Source organism: Mercenaria mercenaria, chromosome 17 (assembly GCF_021730395.1).
Source record: "Mercenaria mercenaria strain notata chromosome 17, MADL_Memer_1, whole genome shotgun sequence".
Taxonomy (NCBI): Eukaryota; Metazoa; Mollusca; class Bivalvia; order Venerida; family Veneridae; genus Mercenaria; species Mercenaria mercenaria.
The window spans coordinates 3294751-3311274 of record NC_069377.1 but is presented as its reverse complement, the minus strand read 5'-3'; the positions used below and the strand labels follow the sequence as shown (position 1 = coordinate 3311274).

The window sequence follows — 16524 nt, the reverse complement described above, 5'->3', positions numbered from 1 at the left end:
TATTCACTTGACGGGTGACCAAAAGTGCAGACTAGCGTATATTTATCATAATTTGAACATGTTCCAGTTTATTTTTGCAAATGAATACACACGCATTCATCAGTTTTGAAAATAATTAATTAAAATCTAACTTTGTCGAAATACATAAAATATCTTAATACAACGAATTAGTAAATGCATTGTAAATAAATTGAATTGAAAATGAATAGATAAATTATGATCAACTTATTAGCAAATCCGCTCAGATTGATAAATTATGATCAACGTATAAGCAAATACCGACAGAATTTATATATTACAAATAAACTGTTTCCGTTAAACAATGGACTTTTGAACCCATGACTCCAGGATTAAATGTCTGATGCTCTACCGAATGAGCTGCTCGGCTTAAGTATATCATTCATAACTCCTTATATATAATATTGTCTTTTAATCTAATTTGTTAAAATTAGTTATTCTCAAATAATTAATATATTTTTATGACAGACTGCATGCTATATCTCGAGATCACGTTTCACATGTCGCTCCAGTATTTCTAGTCGACGTACAGAATGATTTTTCTTGTCGTATTTCTAGTCGTATTTCTGACACTCCTTTTGGAAAATCATAATTGTCATGACATAATTGTCATGTTAAATCTTGTGAATAAATACCTGACGTTTATTTTTCGGGTATTTCCTACCGTAACATTCTTTTCGTTATGTTTAAAATTCTTTGTAGAAATGACCCTGGATTTATCTTATATTGCATAGTTCTATATGATCATACTTTTACAACGTAGATAGTTATAACATTTTAATGAGTCATCATGTTTTATTGACTGGGCTAACAATTGAATTTTCGATATTGATTTGACGTACAGTATATGTATGAAACTGTAGAATGAAACAATATGACTAGAGTTAAATGTTGAAACTATAGTCGAACAGGGCGAAGTGACTGTCAATACAAACTTCGTTTCCGCTCGTTTAAACCTATGAACTTCAAAATTTTTTTCGCATGTTGCCAATCGACACTGCATTTCCCTTTTGATTTTTAGGACATTAAGGTTAAAAGTCAAAGTCAAAGTGACTGTCACTTCAAAAACTGTTTCCGCTCATACTTGGTAGACACAATGCTCTTCAGTAGCGAATAACCTCTGTTGATCTTTCTATCAGTTGATTAGAGGGTCAGTCACTTTGACTTTAGTACAAAAATCGTTTCGGCTTAAATGTTTTTAACTTTATTTGATTTGATATGCGCATTAATATGAAAATGAGGTACTTAATAATAAGAAAATATGAATAAACAAATAAATATAGATAAACAGGTATGACTTTCAAACATCATTTAACATGTGTGTAAAATAATTTGGAAACTTCGCCCAACATGGGACTCGAACCCATGACCATCAGATTAAAAGTCTGATGCTCTACCGACTGAGCTAGCCGGGCGACTTGTATACTGTACACATATAGCCATAATCTTCTAGTAATGATATTTCACATTCAAATATTAAAGTTCAAACTAATCCTGATAACATTTTGCACTGACCTTCTATGGTTTGTAATAAAACAGTTGAGTTTTGATTGAAATGTACAATTCTGTCCAATTATTTATTTCTTTTAAACTTTTAATCCGCTTATACGAGACATTAGATGTAAAAAGACTTCATTTTTCAATGAGACAGTATTTTCCCAATAACTAAAGACTTTTATGTATCTTGTGATACATGTTAGATTAAAAGTCTACCGACTGAGCTAGCCGGGCGATATATGCAAAGTTGCATATGAATTAATTGTTACACAACTTGCTGTCAATACCGGAAAACACACAAACGCTGACAAAGTTGCATTGAAATCACAGGTCATGATGGTAAACTAAGAAACAAAAACTGTCGATATTCACTTCTTTGATTTGTTCATATTTCGCATGGTTATGTTATATAATTCCATCGGATCATCTAATCGTATATATCATTCCCGCGTCCCCTAATTCTTTATCTGACATCAAAAAGACAGAATTCTTTCTAATTTATATACATAACCGCTAGTCAGAGCAAATCTACATTTAGAGAAAATGATTTTGATACTTATTTTAAATACTAAAATGAAAAAGATTTGATACATATTTAAATACTTTTCATACGACAAAAGTTCTCCAAACTCGTCCTGCTAATGTTTCTGTCCAATGTGATATTTACTTCCTGGTATTTGATTTCATTGAAATGACATTCTAGTACAAACAGATTACAAGTGCTTAAAGGTAGTCAACCGTGTACAACCGTGTGTTAGCAAATTTTCATAGTATTTTCACCTGGAGTATCCTAGTATTGCGTTATGACCAAAACAGTAACAATCCTGTCCAAATAGTATAATTAGTTGTGTTTTAACTAACCATCTCGCTTTACATGCAAACAAATAGTTTCTTACATGTTTATCTTCTCATTTGATTAATATAGAAATATTTTGATAAACGAAATAAAAGGGAAAGTTGTAAAAATACTCGAATCGTAAGTATTGATATATTCTTAATCACTTCAATAAAGATATACTGAATCGTTTAATCATACAGCATTTTTAAAACAAATCCTTTACAATTAATATAGTTCTATAATGTCTTCTGCTGTGCGGTTATGCAAAATGTCTTACTCTTCTTACAGCCCTGACTTGTTTGGACAACCATGCTAGAAAACAAATAGCTAAAAAGCTCCAGTGACTAAAGAGCATGTATCAAAAGCTCAGTGAAATAGATGCAAGTATTTAACGTACTTCTGTCATCGGAACTATTCTCTTTCGCTGCCACCATATTAGAGGTACGTGTTCTCCACTGCAGCCGTGTAGATGACTTTCAGAACAACCATATATACTGGAATAGGCGGTCATTTGCTACTGAAATTGATGTTGGATGTTTAATCGACCAAAATCTGAGTGACCACCTTTACAAAGCGTGAGATATTTTATTTGAAATGTATGTCAGCTTGATTTATATTTAACCTTCAATCTGATTAAAATCAAACCCTATTCACTGAATCTGAGAACAGGCTGTTGAGTCTCTCGTTCACCAATCAGAGCCTTTGCTTTGCTTTCAACATGTTAAAGTGAAAGCAGAAGTTTTAAAAATCTGCATTTAACCTAGGATTCCAGTTTTCGATATGTGATTATCACGTGCGGGTTTATAATTCTAAAAAGTAAGCTTAAATAAACACACGATAATTAGTTGTTTTTCCTACATTTTCCATTCAAAATTGAAAAGCGTTTGTGTAAGGGATACCGGAGGTAAATTGCCTTAATTATAAAGCTTTATATTCAACCATCGATAATAACGTGTTCCTCTGTGGGGTACTGGTCAAGTACGCTGGAAAATATTCATTGCCGTAGCGGCCCGGTCTCGATTCCCGATTCGGGGGTAATTTTTTCTTGATTTCACATTTTTTTAAGATATATTAGACACAAAATCTTATGTTCTTATGTTCATAATATGACGAAACTTTTATTCTAGAGAAAACATATTTTAGTCAAAATCTGAATTCAGTACCTTTTAGCCAAACGCTTGTTGAAACGAGTCGTCTGTTTGGTTCAAATAAAAATAGATTGGTGGAAATCCGATTATACAAAGATGAATTTGAATAGGCTGTCTTTAGATCTAACTGTTTAGGAAGATCTAGAAATTTAGTGACATTGATTTAACCTTTAGCCTGCTGGCGGCAAGCGAACAATAATCTTGGTCTGCACTGTTTGTTATTTAGTTAGTACAGTTTCAGTGAGCACCCCTTCGAATAGTAAGTGGTACTAACAAAATTGATGGTCCATTTTAGAAATTTAGCAGGGTAAATGTTAATAACTTATATTTTAACAATGATACAAACAATGTTTGTCTATATCACTTTATATCCACTTGACAGGTGACCAGTAATTAGCATTACACATGCGTATATCGTGATTGCCCTACATTGATTTGTTCCAATACCAGGTCCCTGCTTTTGATTGCATAACAAATAAAATGTGTAAGTAGTTCCTTTCTAAGCATGGAATGCAATCAAACAAACATCTTCAACAGGAAACTCAGTTTGACTGAGTCTGTACATGAGAGGTACCTTTAATACTTATATTACATGAGAGGTAATGAAGTATGCAACACTACTTAAACCTCCTTGCATCGGCTAAAAGAGGACATTCAATTAAAACTTGGTTTAAGTGATTAAATCATTAACGAAGATTTTCAAATATTGTTTCCTTAATTTGCAGGTGCTAGTTGCTAGTTGAACGTTGAAAAGGAAATCTGTACTCGTTGAAAAGGAAATCTGTAGTAATAACAAGCGTTTCAATAATTTTCGGCGTACAATGCAAACATTCGCCATGAAGAATGCATAAAGAAACAATATAGTGCTTGAGCGGCATTTAATGAAAATAAGCCAAATGAGGGACCGCAGTATGCATATGGAAAGTTTTACTCAACTGAGTCGGCTTTGATAAAGGTACAGAATGACATCCTCGCATCTCCCGACCAAAATTTTGTAACAGTCCTCGTGCTACTCAATTCGACACGATTGACAACCAAAAACCTGTTACACTGACTCGAACATCATTTTGAAGTCACAGACAAAGCACTTGCATGGGTGTCATTATATCTTAGCGACCGCTTTCAAACTGTGCTCGTTGATGGTGAGTTGCCGACGCCCATAGATGTTGATACATTTGTAAAATACAGTGTACCTCAGGGATCAGTACTTGGTCCAAAGAACTATATCATGTAGACTAAACCTGTTGGTGCCACATAGACGCGTCATGGACTTCTTCATCATTTCTATGTCGATGCCTCTCAATTATACCTGTCCTTTTAGCCGATAGAAGCTGTGGCTAGAAGTGAGGCTTTACGCCCCACTGAGAACTGTCTGGCTGAAATTGTCTCGTGGGTGCATTGCAACATGCTGAAGCTCAATGCTGATAAAACGGAAGTAATGTTATTCACATCAAAGCATAACTCCAAGTACATTGATGAGGTCTCGGTGAAGATCGGTGACTCTGTGATAAAATCCACAAAATGTGTTAGGAATCTTGGTGCAGTATTCGACAACAGTATGAATATGGAACAAGTCAACTCTGTGTGCCGAGTTGGATATGCACAACTACGCAGAATAGGTCACATTAGACGGTATTTTACTAGTGATGCCACAGAGACCTTTGTCAACAGCCTGGTTACCTCACAGTTAGACTGATGTAATGCCTTCTTAAGTGGTATTCTGAACAGCACGCTTGACAAGTTGCAAAATGTCCAGAACACGGCAGCTCGCGTCATCACTAAGACGCCCCGCCGCAATTATATAACACCGGTTCTGAAGGAGCTCCATTGCTTGCCAGTGAAATACAGAGTGCAGTACAAGGTTCTGACCAATACCTTTAAGGCTTCACTCGATCAGTCCCCTGCCTATATAAGGGATATGATAGAAGTGTATAAACCTGTCAGAAACCTAAGATCAGAAGGCACGCTGTTACTGGTTATGCCACTAACTAAATCAATGATGTATGGCAATCGCAACTTTTCGTTCACTGCTCCAAATCTTTGGAACTCCCTTCCCGGCAAGATCAGGGAAGCTGATACGCTGGCTGCTTTCAAAAGTCTACTGAAAACCCACTTCTTTGTACACCATTTCGTTAACTGACCCATACAATACATTTTTATTTTCCATAACACAGCGTAATAAAACAGTATTTTATCCCTAGGGTCACTTAAATACTTTTAGATATATATGTATGTATGTTTGTCTTGTTTTATCTATATGTTTTACATTCATGATTTTTGTAAACGTGAAATGCATCTTTTGTTTGTGTTGAACATGTATGTGATTGTATTGTTTGCAAGTTATTCTGTAAAGCACCTTTGAATGTGTTCATGGGCATGAAAAGGGTGTTATATAAATATGGTATAATAATAATAATAACAATAATAATAACAATAATAATGATGATAATAATAAAAATAAAAATAAAACAAAGAATGATGTAATTTAAGATTATATTATGTTTATATATTTATCCGTCGCTTCTGTATTAAGGCAGTATCAACAAAAGAAACGCAATTTATCTAAAAGTTCCGCAACTTGCAATATATTGTATACATGTATAGCGATCAATGGATAAAATAATAAAAATAATTAATAAAAATGAAAGATAAACAAATAAAATAAAAACTTAATAGATAAATTATTATTAACTTATTATGCAAATATAGAAGTAACAGCAGAATTTATGTCTTGCAAATAAAAAAGTATTCGCCCAACATGGGACTCGAACCCATGACCCTCAGATTAAAAGTCTGATGCTCTACCGACTGAGCTAGCCGGGCGACTTGTGTATAACCTAAATATATATCAGCCGTAATCTTCTATGAATGATATTTCACATTCAAATATTTAAAGTTTAAACTAATCCTGATAACATTTCACTGACCTCTTATGGTTTGTAATTAAACAGCTTAGTTTTGATTAAATGTACAATTCTGTCCAGTTATTCATTTCATTTAAACTTTTTACTTGCAGTTTTCGTGACATTTGATGTAAAATACCTCATTTTTCAGTATGACAGAATTTTCCCAATAACTAAAGATCTTCCCTTTAAGTCCGTTTTATACATCACGAAACGTAGTTATCAGATAAAGTTTAACATTTGTAAACATTGTTATAAGGTATTCGAAAACTTTAGCCCGACTATACGATGAATAGTTAAAGCTATTGGAATCTTTAAGAAATGTTTTACTTCTTTAAAAATCCATTTCTTTCTATAGTTTTTATGTTGCATGCCAAGTGTAACCGAACAACGTAAAACTATACACGGAGATAAATACGAGACGTTTATCAACAAGAAAAAATGAATATACAAATAAATATGAATACATAGTGTAAAGTATAAAAATGTACTCCAGTCAGTCAATAAATCTTGATAGATAAAATGCTTGTCATATCAGGATGATGATAAGTGCGTTTTAAGACAAAAACTTTACGCCCAACATGGGACTCGAACACATGACCCTAAGATAAAATTCTGATGCTCTACCGACTGCGCTAGCCGGGCCATATAAAGCTATGAAAGACATGTATCATATACTAAGTTGCCTATGAATGATGTTACACAACATGCAGTCAATACCGATAACACAAAAACGCTGACAAAATGCATTTAAATTACAGGTCATGATGTTAAAATAAGAAATAATTACTGTCAATATTCACTACTTCGATTTGTTCATATTTCGCATGGTTATATTACATTTGTATATAATTCCAAAGGAGCATCTGATCGATTTGATTCAAAAACACATCGCATATATCATTCATGCGTCCCATAGTTCTTTGTTAGCATTTAGCAGAGATTTTGATATGGCATTAAAAGACACAATTCTTTCAAATATATATATATATAACCGCTAGTCAGAGAAAATCCACATTTAGAAAGAATAATGTTGACACTTATTTTTATGATAACATATGATAGAAACTATGGTTATTTATTAATTAACATTATTCAGATGTTTATGTCTTTGGACCGAAATGTATAATGAAAAATGTCTAATTCTTTTGAAATAAAGATTTTGAAAATAAAAATCAATCAATCAATCAATCAATCAATCAATATTGATAGAAATAACGCTTGACCTAAAAAGGTAACAATAAGAGCGTTCTTTTTCCGACAAAAATTCGCGCCCAACATGGGACTTGAACCCATGACCCTCAGATTAAAAGTCTGATGCTCTACCGACTGAGCTAGCCGGGCGATATACAAGTCAAACTATATTATACTAAATTGAATATGAATGATATTGCACAACATGCTGCCAATACCAATAACACACAAACACTGACAAAAATGCATTTAAATCACAGATCATGCGTGTAAAATAAAAAATAAATACTGTCAAAATTCACTACTTCGATTTGTTCTTTTTTCGCATTGTTATTTTATATAATTCCATAGTATCATCTAATCGATTTGATTCAACAACACAACGAATATATCATTCCTGCGTACCATAGTTTTTTGTTGGCATTTAGCTGAGCTTTTGTATTAATCAATTCTTCATATGACATTATAGGGACACACTTCTTTATATATAGACATTATAGGGACACACTTCTTTATAACATATCCGCTAGTCAGAGAAAAATCCGCTAGTCAGAGAAAAATCCATATCTGGAAAAAATGATTTTGACACTTATTTTAATGTTAACATATGATAAAAACTGTAGAGCCTTTTATTTTCCAATCAACATTTAAAAGTTGGATTTGACTAATTGACTTTTCACTAGAACAAAGAGAGAATGAAAGTACATCATACCAGCATAACTATGCATTCACCTGTAAAACTTAAAAAAAGACCAACTAAAATCGAATTGCATAAAAATATTGTCAAAAGTTTTATTTCGAAAGAATGCAGGCAACATTCTTTATTGTGTTAAATGTATTGAATTTCACTTAAATTCAGTTTGGCCCTATACATATAAACAAACACATAAACATCTGAATGATGTTAATTAATAAATAAATCAGTCAGGCAATAAATCTTGATAAAATGCTTGTCATATAAAGATGATGATAAGTGCGATATTTTTGAAAAAATATTACGCCCAACATGGGACTCGAACCCATGACCCTCAGATTAAAAGTCTGATGCTCTACCGACTGAGCTAGCCGGGCAATGTATAAAATGGAAAATATTATACTAAGTTGTATATGAATGGTATTGCACACCGATAACACGCTCACTAACGCTAACAAAAACATTAAGTTAACGTTACAGGTCATGAGGGTAACATAAAATATTTACACTCGCCCTGTTCTTTTCCATTGAAAATTATGACGATAATAATGGCGTTCATTTCATATGAACAGCAAACGGTAATGCGCAAAAGGTACGTCAACGCTGCTTAGTGATAACAGGCCGCTGTTTTTTGACGACGTCCGCGTATATTTAGGGAGAACGTTCCTTAGATGACGTCGCGGTTGTTCCGTCTGGTAAACAGAATGGTCGGGAAGCTGATTTTAATGTTAAATGCAACACAGTATGTGCAATTTATTATATAATTTTGTTTACAAATGGAAAGTCAATATAATGTCAATACAAATTGCATTAAAAATATTGTCAAAATCTTTATTTCGAAAGAATGCAGCCACATTCTTCATTGAGTTAAATGTACTGAATATCTCTTTAATTCATTTTGGCCCACATACATTTAACCAAAGACATAAACATCTGAATGATGTTAATTATTAAATAAATCAGTCAATGAATGAATGAATGAATGAATCAATTAATCAATTAATCAATCGTGTTAGATGAAATCATGCCAAATCAAGGTCAGAAAAATTGCGTTTTTATTCAACAAAGATTTCGCGCCCAACATGGGACTCGAATCCATGACCCTCAGATTAAAAGTCTGATGCACTCCGACTGAGCTAGCCGGGCGATATACATGGTTAACTATGAAATATATTACACTCAGATGTATATTTATGATTTTGCATAACTTGCTGCCAATACCGATACTACACAAACTCTAACAAAAATTCATTTAAATTACAGGCCATGATGATAAAATAAGAAATAAATACTGTCAATATTTACTACTTCGATTTGTTCATATTTCGCATGGTTCTAATTTATAAGTGCAAAAGAACAATCTAATCAATTTGATTTAACAACCATTTCTGCGTCGCTTAGTTCTTAGTTGGCATTTAGCTGAGATTTGTATAACTCGATTCTTCATATGACATTAAAAGGACACAATTGTTCCTTATTCTAATTTATAGATATATTACCACTAGTCAGAGAAAATCCGCATCTATATAAACGATTTTGAGACTCATTTTAATGCTAACATATGATAGAAAATATGGTAACACAAGAACTTATTATCTACAACAACATTTAACAATTGGAATTGACTAATTGAAATTTCAGAATTTTCACTAGAACAAAGAAAGAATAAAAGTACATCATGCCAGCATAACTGTACATTCACGTGTAAAACGTAAACAACAACTGAAAGCATTTTACATAAAGAATGTGGTAAAATTTTTTTTTAAGGATGCAGCTTACATTCTTCATTATGTTAAATGTATTGAATGTCACTTAAATTCGTTTCGGTCCTTATACATATAACAAAAGGCATAAACATCTTAATCATGTTAATAAATAAATAAAAAGAAACAACTCGATCAATCAAGCAATCTTTATAGATAAAACGCTTGACAGATAAAGGTAACAATAGGAGCGCTTTCTTTTTCAACAAAACACTCACGCCCAACATGGGACTCGAACCCATGACCCTCAGATTAAAAGTCTGATGCTCTACCGACGACGATGTATTACTATAAAATATATTATGCTAAGTTGCATGTGAATGATATTGCACAACCTGCTGCCAATACCGGTAACACACAAACGCTGACATTAATGCATTTAAATTATAAGTCATGAGGCATAAAAAAATAGTTTGTTTCCTGTTTCCCGACCTACCATAAAATTTCGGGTCGACCCTAAATGTTTTATGGCCTTGGAGAATATTTTCAAGATCTATATTGATGAGTAGCTGATGTGTATCTATTGTCTGACTGACTGATTAATTGATTGATTGACTGACCGATTGAATGATTGATTTCACGAATTTGTACAAAATCACGCTCATGATTGTATACTATTATATCTAGTTATGCTTGTAAAAATATAAGATATTAAATGTTAAAAATAAATCATTTATGTATGTTTCGTCTTTTTAGTTTTCTTGCTAAACTTAAATTCAAGACAGGAAGTCAAAAATATATCACTCAGCTTCCGGCAATGTTCATCCTTGCGACAAGCGTATTGTTATGGTGCAAAGTTATTTCTAAATTTTACATTTTGCGCTTCCACTGACCCAATGACACTGTATCCACCAGTCACTAATGATAGGGTCGATAAAAGTTTGTACATTTTACATTCAGAGCCTCTATATTATACAAACTATAGAAACAAAGACATAAATCCTTCTTAAGGGTAAATTGTGCAAATACACAATGCTATCTCGCCATCTTGTCAGTCATGCTTTGCAATATTTCTCATCACCATGTTATATTAATGCTTTGCCAATTATCTTTCAGAGGGTTTTAGTACAAATAAGCATTTTTCTTCTTCTTCCGTTTATAATCAATGTGTTTGAAGATATGCAAATCCTTTTCATATTTTTGAATAGGTTTAGCATTAAGGTCAGTATTTATACAATACACGGTTTAAATAAATGCAACAAAATACAATATATTGTCAGAAAAAAATCCCTAGTTTCCGACAGTATGTTCAACTATAAATAGTCCTTTTGTGGCGCATTTATGAAATAGATAGAGCGCTTAAATTGTCTGTTATCAAACGTACTTTAGAATTATACTGTAATATTTTATACTTTTCATGTTTCAAGCGATGGCAAAACTTATATCTGTCTTAATGTGGTTAGGATTGTACAAAGGATGTTTGTGTCAGGATTCAAGTTCAACAGACACTTTGCCGGAAGGTGAGCTTAATGTAATGTACTAAAATGTGACTGACTATATTTGCTCTCGTCATCTACTGAAAAACAAACTGGAATAAAGTAAAGTGATATAGATCTGCTGAATTATTGTAGACTGAGTAATATTTCCAAGGATTTGTTTTCGTGAATTATATGTAAAATATCTAGTTGTAAAATTCACCACGAAAAGCGAATTCCTAATAACGCTATTCAGTCTATTTAATCGCAAATGAATTATTTAGTATACTTAAGCAAACTGTAGCTTTAGTTTTGCAAATGGTCTTATGTTAAAAATTCAGACAAGATTTCATGTTACCATACGTACAAAAGTCTAAACAACTTGGTTATTACAGGTTACAGAATTAAGTGAAAATGTTTTGGGTTTTTTTGTGTCAAAATTTATTTATAGTCTCCACCGGTCGTCAGCTATTAGAGAATTATGCAAACTACTGATAATGCTGTATTTTCATTCCTTATCCTCGTTCTTTGATTAACATGTAGGGTATAAAGCATCTTAGATTGGACCTTTTAGTTAAAGTCGCATTTGAAATATAAATATAGGCAAAATAATAGCAGAATCGGTTTGATTGAGTCTTTTTCATGATAAGTATTGATATGTGTGACAACCCTTACACCCCCTAGCGCCGGCCTAGCGGAATGCTATAATGGTGATATTGAATAGACTCCATGAACCCAAAGGACAAGAAAATAAGTAATAATGTAGGGATAACGCATGTTTTTTCGTGTTATAACATCTGCAGAATCCCGAGGGATTCTGAAGATGTTTTAACACGAAAAGAACATGCGCTAACGCTATTCTAGCATAAAACGTGTAAAAACCAAGTAAACGAATGTAGTATCCCTCAAGTCATTAAAGTTCCATGGGATGAGCGGTAAAGTCTACGTTGTTTTTTCACGTTGACGTCATTTCCTTTTGAATTATCCATTTTAAGGCCGTAATGCGTTTACGCTTTGCCACGGAATGCGCATATATAAAAAGGTGTTATAACAGCACGTGAGCGCGAGAATCTCTCTGTTAACACACGTTTTCTCTCCTGTTAAAACACCCCCGAAAAGTGACAATAACAGCAGTTTTATGCTAGAATACCCGTAAACATAATAACGAGTCGTAGTTGTCATCGTCAATGTCCGTGCCAGAACAAGATTCATATGATGTGAATATATCTGTATCTTTAACATCACATATCATCTCCAAGTATAAACGTTCCGTTACTTTCCAAACGTAATCATTTCCTTTTCCTTGTTTTACTTCTGTTAAGTTTTGCATGACTCATGTTTTCATCTGATTTTAGGAGACAGCTATGTGTAAAAATGTTCTCTACAGCGGATTAGAAAAAGTGATTATAAAGTATGCAACCTCTAACTGTGCCTTGACTTTTCAGCTCTCAGGTCTTTCCTGCAATACCTTATTATTATTATGCATGTTTTTAAGGTTCTAATCATTATGCACAACGTAGACTTGGTGTGGTAAATATTTTCAATACAGGTATCTAAATACTTTCATGCATGCTCAAAAATGAAAATATCTTTAATCAGTAAGCACGAATTTTATTTTTACCTTTTGGTTTTGAACATGCACGCGGAGAAATATTGTCTTGTTGTTTGTGTCAACTTATTTGGAAGTTCTACCATACATAAGAATTTGGAAGTCCTACCATACATAAGAATGAGCTATGAAGGAATAACAATTACCATTAACACAACTTGAAAAGGAATATGGGTCAACAAGGCTACGCAGAATAGGATCGACTGTTAACAAATAGTGTATAAAGAATATGGACTAAGTGTTGTAGCCAGCCAAGACCTTGCCCTTTCGGCTGGTAACAATGCTCAAGACAGGCATATTGTTTTGTCGAGTGATTTCTGAATCTTACACAGGGCAATTGCACTCACTATGCCGAAACACATGGTAACCATTATATTTACCACTAATTAATTACAGGGGTGTGTTACATTTTGCATTCCATGTCTTAATATTATACGATCCAAATACAATCAATCAAGGGTTACAGCCCCAGTCCCAGCTCAACATAAAATGCAAAGATCATAGCATTGAATCCAAAACTTCTGTCAAATATCTTGGTGCAACTCTAGATCAAAGTCTGTCTTTTGAAACTATGACAAGGTCTATAATAAGAAAATCAAATACCTGGTTAAAAGTTTTGTATAGGAAAGTAAGTTCCTCACTCAGCATACAAAGAAACTCCTCAAAGCGTCCCTTATACAATGCCATTTTGATTATGCGTCTTCTGTTTGGTTCTATTGTTTAACTCAAGAGTTAAAACAGAAGTTACAGGTAACCCAGAATAAATCAATCAGACTTATTTTTAATTCAAACCCCTGGGGCCGTATTCATAAAGCATCTTAAGTATAAGTATAAGAAATTGATGATTTACTTAAGTATTAAATAGGTAAGAAATTTATTTTACTTAAGTTTATTTGTTATTCATAAAACAACTTATTTATAATAATTAGTAATTCTTGGCTTTTATTGTGGACGAAAACATTTAAAAAAAACAACATTAATTTCAGACAGATACAATATGCACCATTATATTTAAAGTGCTTTTATCTGAAAAACAACACTTTAATCGTACTTACGACGCCATTTTGTTTTCTGACTTAAGTCATTTCTTACGTATCTTAAGTTTAAGCTGTTTTATGAATAGGACTTAAGTTTTTACTTAGACTTAAGCTGAAATCACCACAAACTTAAGTAAAATCTTAAACTTAAGTCAAAACTTATACTTAAGATGCTTTATGAATACAGCCCCAGGTCACATATTAATAAAGAAAATTGTGCACGCCTTAACTGGTTACCTGTGGCGAGTAGGGTCAGTCAACATTGCTCCTGCTTACATGAGAGAGCATTTTATTCATGTTAGTGCAGTACATAATTAGTGTAAAAGTAAATTCTGCTTTGGACAATATGGACAATTATTATTCAGATAGTAAACGTTTTGCTATTCCAAAAGTGAAAGGTTTCGGTAAAAACTCTTTCGCATATAATGGTTGTAACCTGTGGAACAGCTTGCCACAAACTGTTAGGGATGCAACAGAAATTTTAACGTTTAAGTCAAAGGTCAAAGAACACCTGATTAGTATTATCTTAATTTGTTTAAAATTATTTTAATCATTTTTAAGGTTCCAGTACAATTTTATTCGTATAGATTTATTCTCTGCTAGTCATTTTTTTGTCAGATGTTTCATGGCATGACTTTACCATAGTAAGTTTCATATCTTACATAAGGTGCAGTACCGCGCGCTTGGACTGCCCAGGCAGCGTACTTGTTACCTTATTTTGCTAGATGATTTTTTAGCAATATCAGTTATATAGAACTAATATATTAGATAATAATGTATAATATTTTCATTTTAATCCATCTATTGTGATAATGTTAGTTTTTTTATAATTATAAATCGATGATTTGTGATAACATAAGTCTTTCGTTTTTTTCTCTGTGATATGTCTTCCAATGCCATACCATATTATACTACACAAGGACCACACTGGAAATATGAGATGATTTCTATCTCTTTTTTGTGTCATTCTTTGTGTTATAATGTATATGACATTGCTTTATTTAACATGCATAATTGTTTATTGTTATCTGTATGTTGTTATTTATATTGCCATGAATATGTACACTGTACACAGAAATAAATATATCTATCTATAATCAATGCATGTAATGTAATACAATAGGGTTATTATAACAATAGCTTGATCTAGGATGCAGTATTCGGCTCGACTGGATTTTGGTAGATCGGATCTCACGAGGCGCGCAAGCGCCGAGTGTTATCCGACCTTGCAAAATCCACGAGAGCCGAATACAAAGTCCCAGATCTAACTACTGTTATAATGACCCTTTTATTATATACCTATACCATTTTGATTCTTGTTTTTTTCTTGAACGAAATCTTCAATGTTTATTGATATTACATGGAACGTGAAGTTTTTATGTGCGCTATTTATAGAAATGTGTCGGATCATGCATATTAATGAAAATAGTCCGGCAGCATACAATACGGAAGTTACAATACGGAATTTAAAAGGTACAATACGGAATTTTTGTCTATCTATTCATATTTAATTGTGAAATACAAGCCGATTTTTTACAGAATTTATATAGGTATATAATAAAAAGCTTTTCCGATATCATGTATCATATTAACACACAGTGTTTGTCTACAACTCGTTTAAATGGGTCAATCGTGTTGTTGTACTTATAAAATAGACTGGCCCGGTTTATAGGTTGGTCAGGGCTACGATATGTATTGTATTTTACCATCAAAATATTTTTATAAAATGCTTTTTCCCCTTCCGTTTGGATCCGTCCATGTTTACAAACACGTTTGTTTATTTCATGGACTGTAGATAACTGTACAAAAACACCGTATGTCCAGAAACACCTTAGTTCGCGACAATAAGTTCAACCATTAGCAGCACTTTTGCATTTAAAGACGCTCGTTGCAGTTTCTTGCAGTTATATGAGAGATGGGGTAACAATTTCCTAATAATAGAATTTGTTCAAACTTTGTATATGAACACAGCCTCATGTTAGAAACAGAAAAATGCAAAACAATCAAAAGTCACCGCGCTTGTTTAGAAGTTATCTGTCCTTAAAACTGACTTTTTCTACAAAATTGCATATTCAAGGGCAGATAACTCCTGAACAAGCATGATTACCTTCGATATTTTGTTTTCATAATTCTGTTTCAAATATGACACTGTGTTCTATCATATACAAAGTTTGAACCCATTCTATTATTGGGAAGTTTTTTTTTACCAAACCCTGTCGCAACCACCCTTAATTCATAAAACTAATCAATCATTGAAACATTCTGTAAGGTCAACCGAATGCATTTGGGCGATATTGAATCACGATAGTAGAAACTTCGGTAAATTTCTATTTATTTCATATTTTCAGCGACGGCAAAAAATATAATTGTCTTAATATGGAAATCGAGTTTGATATCTGCAAAAATAT

The 16524-nt window shown here is 32.9% G+C and overlaps 4 non-coding genes across 4 annotated transcripts; all 4 read right to left on the bottom strand.

Moving 5' to 3' along the window:
• Nucleotides 1-1360: 1360 nt before the first annotated feature.
• On the bottom strand, nucleotides 1361-1433 carry Trnak-uuu (transfer RNA lysine (anticodon UUU)). Its single transcript has one exon. It is a non-coding gene; the product is annotated as a tRNA-Lys (tRNA).
• Nucleotides 1434-6251: 4818 nt separating this feature from the next.
• Trnak-uuu (transfer RNA lysine (anticodon UUU)) lies at nucleotides 6252-6324 on the bottom strand. Its single transcript has one exon. It is a non-coding gene; the product is annotated as a tRNA-Lys (tRNA).
• Nucleotides 6325-7675: 1351 nt separating this feature from the next.
• On the bottom strand, nucleotides 7676-7748 carry Trnak-uuu (transfer RNA lysine (anticodon UUU)). The gene has a single exon. It is a non-coding gene; the product is annotated as a tRNA-Lys (tRNA).
• An 848-nt stretch (nucleotides 7749-8596) lies between these two features.
• Nucleotides 8597-8669, bottom strand: Trnak-uuu (transfer RNA lysine (anticodon UUU)). Its single transcript has one exon. It is a non-coding gene; the product is annotated as a tRNA-Lys (tRNA).
• Nucleotides 8670-16524: the final 7855 nt, after the last annotated feature.